Here is a 10,332-nt window from a genome sequence, read left to right on the forward strand (position 1 = left end):
TAGTCATTAACATAGAGAGGAAAAAGGAGATTGGAAAGATCATACCATACGGTCTTCAATATCCTCATGTCTTGGATGTGGCGTAGTCGATCAATGTGAAATAGGATAGACAAACACAATATATACACAAGACTACACTATAAAGGAAAATGAACATGTTTTTGTATTTTTCAAAATTTTTCAATTTTTATCATTTTTGTTTAAAAAGTCATGTTAGAATTTCCCATCCCCACACTAGTATGGGCACTGTCCTCAATGGGCAATACGATAGGAAATTATGCAAGCTATATATGAATGCATGATTTCTACACTAAATGCAAACTATATCACATAAGTATACAAGTGATGCAAAATACACTATACTATATGATGCATGAATTTTTGTTTAGTTGGAGAGCATAATTTAGATTAACTCCCAATGCGTGTGCTTAAACTTCCCAAAACCAAATAAGACACTATTGCTAATGTAAAAAATGGGGGATTTCATGCACAAGAATGCTATGCATGAAACTAAATTTGTCATTTTGGATTTTTCATGGTGGGAACAATAAAAGACATCTCAATGGGACCGAGGTGGGAGTCCATCAAGTGTTGCTAGGACTCAAACACATGATCAAGATAAAAATTTAAAAACAAGAGAAATGAACAAAGCTAAGGGAGGTGTAGGAAACTCACAATGCATTGTGGCATCCTCCAAAAAGCTTGCTAATCCTCAATTATCGCGCATAGCGACATCATTTCCATCGTCATCATCATCATCATCAACTTCTTCACTAGTACCCTCATCTACCTCCACAGACCCGGAGGCTTCACCATCATCACTTGAGCTTTGATCCTCTTCTCCTTCTTCTTCCTCTTCTTCAACTTCTTCATCACTCTCAACAGCAATCTCCTCACCACCCATGCTAGCATCCCTAGGAGCGTTAGGAAAGAACACTTCCCTATCCGCCCAACTAGGCAAAGGACATGATGGGTCAAGAAGTCCTTGCCTAGCTAGGTGTAAGAGGGGCGGATATTGAGCTCTATAGGCATTGACTCGGTCTTCATAAGCTTGCTTATGCATGTGTTGCATTAATTGAGTCAAGTAGTCGTTACCTACCGCAACACCTTCGGGTCGGAATTCTTGGTAGGTGAACGTGTAGGATGGAGTCACAATTGAGGAGGAGGGCTCGACAATGGTTTGCCTATGTTGTTGCATTATCAGCTCGACTTCATCGGAGAGTGGAAGAAGATAGTTTGGGCTTCGAACATTGAGTCGGCAAATTTTGTTTGGTAGAATGAAGGACTTGGCATCTTTTGTAAGCTACTCAAATTTGTTGTCAAGGTTGTCCTTCTTGACCCAATGGAATTTGTGAACCATAGTGGCTAGATCAATAAGGTGGCCTCTCTTAACCGGCTTGTAAGTCCCATCTTTGTTGAAATCCCGGTTGAAGTGCTTTGGCAACCATGTTACCAATCCCTCATTTACTATAAAGGCCGCACCTTCCTTACCATGGTCGATTGTAAGCCACCTTTCGATTAAGAGTTGAAGAATATTGTATTTCTTGGTGAACTTCTTATCGACATTCAAGGTTGACTCAAGATAGATCAAATCAAGTTTGGTGAAATTATTAGTCCCCTTCCTAGCAATTAGAGTATTTCCCACAACCTTATGCCACACCCTTATGCCCGGATGGTGAACATAAAGGGCACGACACTCATGGAATGATTCGAATTTTCTTCCGGTGATAGCTTTCCACAAAGGGGCGGGATCATATTTTGAAGGTTTCTTCTCATAAGTCGAGTCATTATCAAGACCGAATACCTTGCCAAACTCATTAAAGGACATCTTTCTATCCACATTCTCAAGGCGGAATTCAATATTCCTTCGAGTCTCCACGTTTGTGACTTTCAATGAACTTAGAAATTCCAAGCTGAGGGAGGGGTAGGTCAATTCTTGCATATCAAACAATGTAAGCAACTCCATAGACTCAAAGAAGTTCTTGGTCCTTTAAAGGACACAAAATTTGGTCAAAGCATCTTGGCAAATAAACTTGGTGGGCAAAATTGATTTTTTAGCAAGAGACACAAAATTTTTCCTAGGGAAGTCGGATGTGAAAATTACCTCCGGATATTCTTTTAGTTGCTCAATAACCGGAATAGGAGTAGTAGTTTCCACCATAGGAGTAGGATTTTCTTGAATTTCCATTCTTGCTGGTTGAACCACCAAAGCTTTACAAGCTTGAAGAGCTTGTTGCCTCTTTGAAAGGTTTGATTTTGGGGGTGCCTTGTTTCCACCTTTAGTCCTAGCCATTGTTCTTCTCCTTGTATGTATCAACAACCAATGATTTGCTTGAATTCTTCTAGTATCCTCAAGCTTCAATGAATCCCAAATCGATTTAGGATTTTTGAAATTTGCTTATAACCCTAGAAAATCGATTCAATCTTTGAGGATGTTTGATTTTTGAATGGCTTTTTGTTGATAAAGGAGTAATTTGATTGAGTTTTGAGGAAGTTTGGAATTGATTTGGGTGAATTTGGTTGAGGAAATTGAGTTGGAGGGATTGAGGGTTTTGAATGTGTGTTTGTGTTTTGGCAGAATGAAATGAAATGGTAAAGGAGGATTTAAATCCCGTGTTTTTACAATTCAGCAGTAGGAGACGAGCGGCTTAGGCACGGGACGCTCGGATTGTAGTTCAGTCAGCATTAGAAAATGAAACCCGTGTTGAGACGAGCGTCTTCAGGAGGAGACGAGCAGATTCTAGCTTGAGACGAGCGGATTGTTCTGGGGACGCTCGTATTCATAGTCAGAGTGAAATCCCAAATTTTGATGTAATCAGGACGAGTGGATTCTCACTGAGACGAGCGTCTTTGGACTGAGACGAGCGGATTCTTGAGGAGACGCTCGGATTTATACCCAGTATAAAAATTTCCTTTCCAGCTCTGCAAGACGAGCGTCTTACTGTCAGGACGCTCGGATTTCATCCAAGACGAGCGGGTTCCCTCTGGGACGCTCGGATCACTCCTGTACCTCACGGGTTCAGTTTCATCCGTGGGTATTTTCATATCCCATGTCATTTCTTATTCATTCCCTTGGTCTTCATTGTGGGTGCACTACAAAGGCTCGGATAGCCTAGGCAATTGCTATCCTCACGCTAAGTCAAGACACTACACATCAAGAAACATTTAAGTCCCTCCCTCACTTTCTCTCAAAATTATAATCTTGATCAAAATGTACAAATGTAAATCCAAAATTTGACAAAAAATGCAATACAAGAATAAAATGCGAGTTAAAGGGTTAGAATATTTACAAGTGGTGGTTTAGGGAGGACTCCACCAAACTCTCATTCTTCGATGAGATGTCAATGGGGTATAGCCAAGGTGTTGTTGATGTTGCTCAACACCTTGTAGAAGTAGTCGAAGGCTTGTTCATTGTTATGATAAAGATCTTCAATAGACCTTTGCACATTGTTATCTTCATTGTGGTGACTTGAGTTAAAATGATCACCAAAGCCTTGGTCTTAGGTCATAGCATTACCAATATAAGGATTGAATAATCCTTCAAACTCATCATCTCATAGACCACATACTTCATCTACTTGCTTCCCAATAATGTCATGAGTTGATGAGAACAACTCTTCTTCCTTGTTATCATGGCCAATGAGGCCTTCTTCATTACTTGTCATGAGTAAGCTTTTCAAGCTCTCATTCTTGTTGAAACATTCTTGCTCTTTGGATGGAGCATCTTGGGAACTATCCACTTTATTCTTCCATATGGGTGGTGATTCTTTACCCATAGCTTGTTCTTTGCATTGAGATGCCAACTTCTTCCTATCACTTTCTCGGCTATAATGATCAATCATGAAACATGGCTCATGTAAGCGGGGAGCTCTCATTGTCTTGTCAAGGTTAAAAGTGATTATCTCATCTCCCACTTCAAGTGTGATCTCTCCATGTTTCACATCAATCACCGCTACCACGGTATGTAAGAAGGGTCTTCCTAAAATGATAGGAATGTTGGAGTCTTCCTCCATGTCAACAATAGCAAAATCCACCGGGATGAAGAACTTTAACAATTCTTACGGGCACATCCTCCCATACCTCTAAAGGTGTCTTCGTTGATCGATCCGCCATTTGAAGCGTGATATTAGTGCATTTGAGTTCTCCCATTCCCAGCCTTTTGCACACTGAGTATGGCATGACACTCACACTTGCCCCAAGGTCACATAAAGCTTTGTTGATTGTAGTGTTGCCAATGGTGCAAGGAATAGAGAAACTTCCCGGATCTTAGAGCTTTGGAGGTGAACTTCCTTGAAGAATAGCACTACTCACTTTAGTGAAAGCAATAGTCTCTAGCTTCCGGATGGATTTCTTCTTTGTATGAATATCTTTCATGTATTTCTCATAGGCCGGAACATGATTGATTAACTCCGTGAATGGAATTGAGACTTCTAAGTTCTTCACAATCTCCATGAACTTTCCAAGTTGTTCATCAAACTTAGGCTTAGCTTGATGACTCGAAAATGGAAGTCTAATCACAATAGGCTCTTTCTCCTTAGCCTTCTCTTCATTTTTCTTCTTTGAAACTTCTTTGGTGGGTTCTTCTTCCTTAGAGTTCTCCACAACTCTTTTCTTATCACTAGCCTCCACAATGTCTTCATCAATTTGCTTCTTTGTCCCTTCTTACCTTGTACCACTCCTCAAATGGATGGCACTCACCGACTCATGTCTTGGGAGGTTACTTTGAGGTGGTAATTGCTTCTTTTGTCTTTGAGAGCTAGAAGATGCTAATTGAGACATTTGGGTTTCCAACATTTTGGTGTGGGCTAGTATGTTATTAATGGTGATGTCTTTTGCTTGGCTATCTTTTTGCATTTGGGTGAAAAATTCTTGTTGATTCGTTTGCATTTGGAGGACCGCTTTTTGAACATAAAAGCTTTGGTCATTGGATTGATTGTAAGAGGGTTGATTTTGATAACCTTGGCTTTGGTTGTAAAAGGGTCTTTGAGCTTGATTTCTCATTGGAGGTGGGGTGCATGTTGGTTGAGGGTTTTGAACATTTTGGCTTTTGTATGAAAGGTTTGGATGGGATTTGGTATTCTCATTGTAATAGTTGGAATAAGGGGTGCCACTCTTGTATGCTTGGAAAGCATTCACTTGTTCACTTGCCCCCTACATTCACTTTGATCATGTCCCAAAGTTCCACAACTATCACATACTCCACTTGGAATTGATGATGATGCCACCATAGCATTAACATGTTGCTTGGGCGATTTGGAGGCCTCTTCAAGTTTAGCCATGGCCTTCTCAAACTTAAAATTGATGGTGTCAATGTGAGCACTTACTTGAGCACCCAATTGAGTAATGGAATCCACCTCATGCTTTCCTCCTCTAGTAGCCTTCCGAGGTCTACTATATTGTGAGTTATGAACTGCCATTTCTTCAGTTTTGTTCCATGCTTGATTGTCATCAACTTCGGTAAACATACCATTGGATCCCATATTGAGAATTTTTCGGGAGTCTTCATATAGACCATTCCAAAATTGTTGTACAAGGAACCACTCGCTAAGTCCATGGTGTGAACAAGATCGACAAGTGTCCTTGAATCTCTCCCATGCTTCATACAAAGATTCCTCATCCCTTTGTTTGAACCCGGTGATTTGGGCTCTCAACATGTTAGTCTTTTCCGGAGGATAGAATTTCTTGTAGAAAGCAAGTGCCAATTTCTTCCAAGAATCAATACCAAGAGTAGCCTTGTCTAGGCTTTTCAACCATTGTTTCGCGGTACCAATCAAAGAAAAAGGGAATAAGACCCATCGGATTTGATTTTGAGTAACTCCGATTTGAGAAATCGCATCACAATAGTCACAAAAAGTCTCAATATGTGAGTGAGGGTCTTCACTAGGCATCCACCCAAATTGAATTCTCTCAACTAGTTGTATGAATGTGGATTTGGCAATGAAATTACCGGTTAAATGTTGTGGTGTAGGAGTACCATTTGGTAGGTTCTCCTCGGTTGGTACGGAATGTGATGAGAATTTAGGCATTGTGGGTTGATTTTGTGGTGGGTTTTGTATTGGGTTGTCCTCTCCTTCTCTTGGAAAAGGGTTGGTAAACTCAATGGTATTTGGTTGAATGTCCATAATTTCTCCAATACCTCTCAAAGTACCTCTAGCAAGTCTTCTATTGTTTGTCAAGGTTCTTTCAATTTCAAGATCAATGGGTAACAAGTTACCTTGTGATCTCCTAGACATGCAAAATATCAAACAACTTGAAAACAATTAGAACAACCTTGAGGAGTTTTACTTCCCCAAGGTAGAGAAAGACAACTAAAAACAATTAATGAAAATCAAATTAAGTTAACACCGTCCCCGGCAACGGCACCATTTTTGGTGTCGGTTTATTAAACTCGTCGTCAAAAGCTACCTAACCAAAACAATATTTATAACTTCATAAACTACTCTTAGCAAAGAGGCAAGTAAAGGTCGGATCCCAAGGGACAGGTATTGATGTAAGATTTTCAATTGCAAATGGTCGTGTCTTAGGGTGTCACAATTTGGGTTGAGATAGGAGATCAACTAAACTAATCAACAATATAAAAGTAAGGTAATAAAGACAAGAAAGGTGATTAAAATGAGATGTAAACAATTGATTAAAGACACTAAGGTGTCATGGGTTCATACGGATTCATGGGAGTTGATCATACGAACATGTTCTCTACTAGATGCAAGCACTTATTGTTGTGATGGGATCGAGTTGGTGTATAAGCTTACAATCCCTAAGAAGGTTTGGGTCCCGGAGCCGAATCAATTAGATTGTACCACACCTACAAGTCGACTTAGTCCTTCCTATCCAACTATATGCATGGTCTAATGAGACTCGAGTTGGTGTATAAGCTTACAAGTCTCATTGAAAAGATAGGTGATGGGTAAAAAATGCAAGGATTCATAAGCTCGCATTTCATCAAACATAACATGTGCATAAGTTGAAATCACAACAAGCAAGCAAATAAATTATGAAAACATATTAGATTAAGCATGTATCAATCCCCATGTTGGTTTCCCCTTATTCCCCATTAACCCTAGTTAAGGAAACTACTAACTCATTATCAAGTTTAACATGCTAACAAGGTTGTCAATCATACTAGCAAAGCAAAACACGATGAATACATGAAAATGATTAACAATAATTAAACAAGGTTAAGAGAGAATTATACCTATGAAGATGATTCCAAATAATAAAGCAAAGAATAATAGAAGTACTTGATGATTGATGGAATGTTGTCAATCCTCCAAATAAACCCAAATAATCTTCTAATTATCCAAAATAAATGAAGAACAATAGAGAAATTAAGGAAAGATTGAGTATTGATATTTGTATTAAGACTAGATTAAAAGTTGATTACAATATTAAGGAATGATTAGAACTTGATTCAGAAAGTATTAAGAGAGCATGCTAATCTAAGTAGTACAATGGGGGTATTTATACTAAAGATTAGGTACAAGGATTAGGGTTACTAAGGGCTTAAATGACTATTAAGTCCTTAAGAAAAGTTGAGGAACTGCTCCTCTCGAAGGAAATGAGCATTTCCGTTTTGCTAGTCTCGCCCTGATCCGTGCGTCTTGAGAAGTGGCACGGGCTCTCTGGACTGTGATCCGAGCGGGTTGTCCGGGAGACGCTCGGATCATTTGGCTGCAAGACGAGCGTCTTAGCTGCGGGACGCTCGGATGGTGGTGGTTGGAGATGCTCGGATCTTATGTGATCCGCTCGGATTCCCTAGCAGACAGCTTCTCTTATTTTCTTCTTTCATAATCCGTGAGGATCATTTCGAGGATGCAAGGATCCTTTTATCATTGCCCATTTCACTTTATTATCTACATATGCCTTCTAGTATCGTCTTCTCTTTGATGCTTGGTCATTTGATGCGATCAATTTAGCTCCATTTCGCCATGTAAATACAAGGTTAGCACTCAAAGAATATGCAAAATGGGAAACTAAAGATAGTAAATGACCTAATTATGCACAATAAAGCATAGGAACGAGGTTAATTCGGGGACTAAATGTGCTCAAATATAAGTCACATCAAAAGTATATAATCCAACACCAAATAACCACAATATATAATCCAACCAACACATTGCTCATATGAATGATATAAATACAATAAGACGATTCAGTTGAGTAGATATCCTACCTGGCTAACAATACTCCAATAAATGCAATCCAAAAAATTCAACAAAAAGTATTCTTCCACAAAACCGTCACCTAACATATTAATAAATTTCTATGATCACTAATTATTCTAATTATATAAAATAATTGAACTAATTATAGTTTAATTATATTAATTACAACAATACGTGATTTATTATAGTTAAATCCCGTCTTAAACTCACTATCCAACCTACGTGCAACCCGTGTTATTAACCCATTACACACTATAATACTTCAGATTTATGAGCTGTTGGGTACTCTATCGAGTAGGACTTACTCTGTCGAGTAAGTTAGTTTTGAATTCTGTAGTACGTTCTGCCTGATGGGTACTCGATCGAGTGAGGGCAACTCGACCGAATAGGTAGTACTCGATCTAGTACCTTAATTGCTCGATCGAGTAAGTCAGGTTATACGAGTTTTGGCCGGGTTTGATGGCAACACGTTAAAAGGTTATATAAAGTATTTTCGTCAGTTCTTTTCACTTTTCCCTTATTCTAAACCTTTTTACAAAAGAAAAACAATACAACGTCGAATTCACTTCTCTCAGTGCTATCAAATCAAGGGGCTAAGATTGTCGGTTTTCAGAGTTCTTTATATCTTCGTGATCGTCGTATTGTGGCTAAGATCCTTGTACTATTTTTATGTCATTTGGATAATGTTGTATAAACCCTAATTGGGTGAATTGGGGGGTTTTTGGGATTGTTGATGATTATAGATTGTGATTGTATAATTATTTGATTATAAGAGGTGATTTCGTAGAGGAACGCTTTTGATCCGCTGCTTGTGTTGATATTGGTGATTGCATTCCAGGTAGGGTTTCCCTACTCAGTTATCGTGTAAATGATTATAAGATGGTTGTTTGGTTGATTGGCATGATGATTGTATCGTAATTGGTATTGGTATTGTTTTACATTGATATGGTAATTGGTTGTTGTTGATTGTCTGTGGTTCGCGAGGTGCGCCCTCAGTTCAGTGGAGTCACTTGCAGAAGTGGCTTCACGCTCTGGATTTGCCCCTTGTGGTTCCCGTCAAAAGGGGAATGTTCACAATAAGGAACATGGGTTATTCGCTCGATGGAGATGAGCGGGGGCTTAGGTGGGAACGGTTGCGTCCCCCACTAGCGGTGTGGAATATCTGTTGCGATGGATATTCTGGCAGAGCTACACACTTTAGTGTGTTGACAGATGATTGGTAATGTGACGGTGTTGGGGGATTGTGATTGTGTATCTGTCTGTTGTATTATCTTATATTGTTTATGCAGTAACTGACTTCGTTTAGATGTTTTGAAAACTGTGGTGATCCATTCGAGGATGGTGAGCAGTTGTTTAGCAGGTATATCTTGCATGCGCACGGGATTAGCTGGGGATGGAATCAGCACGCGTTAGATTCGTAGTCTTCCGCTGTGTTGTCATAATACATTTGTTACTTTAGTGAATTTTTGTTTTGGAACAGTTGTATCTTATTTCATTTGCAGTTGGTTTTGATGTAATCACTTTAAACTTTATACTTAAATTATGTTTCTTGATGGTCAATTTTGATTACTATGCCTCGGGTAACCGAGATGATAGCATTCTTATGTGCTAGGTGGTCTTGGTAAGGCAGCGTGGTGTATGGGGGTGTTACAAAGTGTTTTTAGAGCGACGATTTTGGAATATGTAACCAATGAACTTAATGAACCTAGAGAGTCTAATTAAAATGAACTCGGGAAGGAGTTGTTAGGAGCTAAGGCAAAGGCTTGGGAGACGTCCTAAAGTCGCGAACTTGCCATTACAACTTTGAACCGGTCATATGGGGTGTCATGGGATCGCTAATTGTTTATTGTTGTTTCATATGCATATGTTAGATGAAGATATGATTAATTTGAAAGGATAGTGTTTGATTGTATGTTGGATAAGTTGAAGGATATACATGACCATGATGAATGTTAATGTTTGGCTTTGTGGTAGTAACATGGCTTTGTAGTAGTAACATGCAATAGGAGTTGTGATATTTGTATATATATGATCAAGGTGGAATAGAGTGGTATGCGACATGCTTTGGTGTTTCTTGTATGGCTTTTGATTAGTTAGTAACTTGTGGAATAAGAGATGTTAGTTAGTAACATGTGAAACCGAATAGTTATGTTGTTCGATTATAGAG

General features: G+C 39.1%; 1 non-coding gene across 1 annotated transcript; it reads left to right on the forward strand.

Moving 5' to 3' along the window:
* The first annotated feature begins 5,547 nt into the window (after positions 1–5,547).
* Positions 5,548–5,654, forward strand: LOC141620520 (small nucleolar RNA R71). Its single transcript, XR_012531984.1, has one exon. It is a non-coding gene; the product is annotated as a small nucleolar RNA R71 (small nucleolar RNA).
* Positions 5,655–10,332: the final 4,678 nt, after the last annotated feature.

Source organism: Silene latifolia, chromosome 1 (genome assembly GCF_048544455.1).
Source record: "Silene latifolia isolate original U9 population chromosome 1, ASM4854445v1, whole genome shotgun sequence".
Lineage (NCBI taxonomy): Eukaryota > Viridiplantae > Streptophyta > Magnoliopsida > Caryophyllales > Caryophyllaceae > Silene > Silene latifolia.